The sequence below is a fragment of the Penaeus monodon genome, chromosome 25 (genome assembly GCF_015228065.2).
Source record: "Penaeus monodon isolate SGIC_2016 chromosome 25, NSTDA_Pmon_1, whole genome shotgun sequence".
Lineage (NCBI taxonomy): Eukaryota > Metazoa > Arthropoda > Malacostraca > Decapoda > Penaeidae > Penaeus > Penaeus monodon.
Window position 1 is genome coordinate 38,352,934 of NC_051410.1, and position 513 is coordinate 38,353,446.

Below are 513 nucleotides of genomic sequence, written 5' to 3' on the forward strand. Positions count from 1 at the left end.
TATTATTATCTCGTTTATCATAATCCAGACTTTCTATTTTCTAGGTCTTTTGTAGGACGAAGTGAATAAAAAAAACTAAGCGCGTGTTTCTCTTTTATAATAACTTCTGCTCTTAATCTTATTATCAGTAACTTCTAATATATATATTTTTTTCTGATACGGCAAATTCATTAACTTCATTTTATTATAAGTAAATACTAATATAACTTCACATTTACTTTCTTATACGGTCGTATAGGGAGAAAAAATCCTTTGAACGTGAATTTAATATACAATAAACGATCATTTACCTCTTTGTATTCCAATTACTATTCTTTTAAACTTCTCTTTCATTATTGCCAACTTCTTTCATTACAGCGTTTATCTTTCACTTACCTTTCATCCTTTTTTTTAGCATTTCTACTCTTTGTCTATTTTATCAACTGTTTTTTCTGTATTTCACACCTGCCTCTTTCATGCTCATTTCAGGTGCAATTCTGATGCTATACATACTACATTACAGCTGAGTCACCG

The 513-nt window shown here is 29.0% G+C and overlaps 1 long non-coding RNA gene across 1 annotated transcript in view; it reads left to right on the forward strand.

Moving 5' to 3' along the window:
• Nucleotides 1-513, forward strand: part of LOC119589227 — a 46,602-nt gene that overhangs the window by 43,647 nt on the left and 2,442 nt on the right. The gene's annotated exons all lie outside the window — the stretch shown is intronic.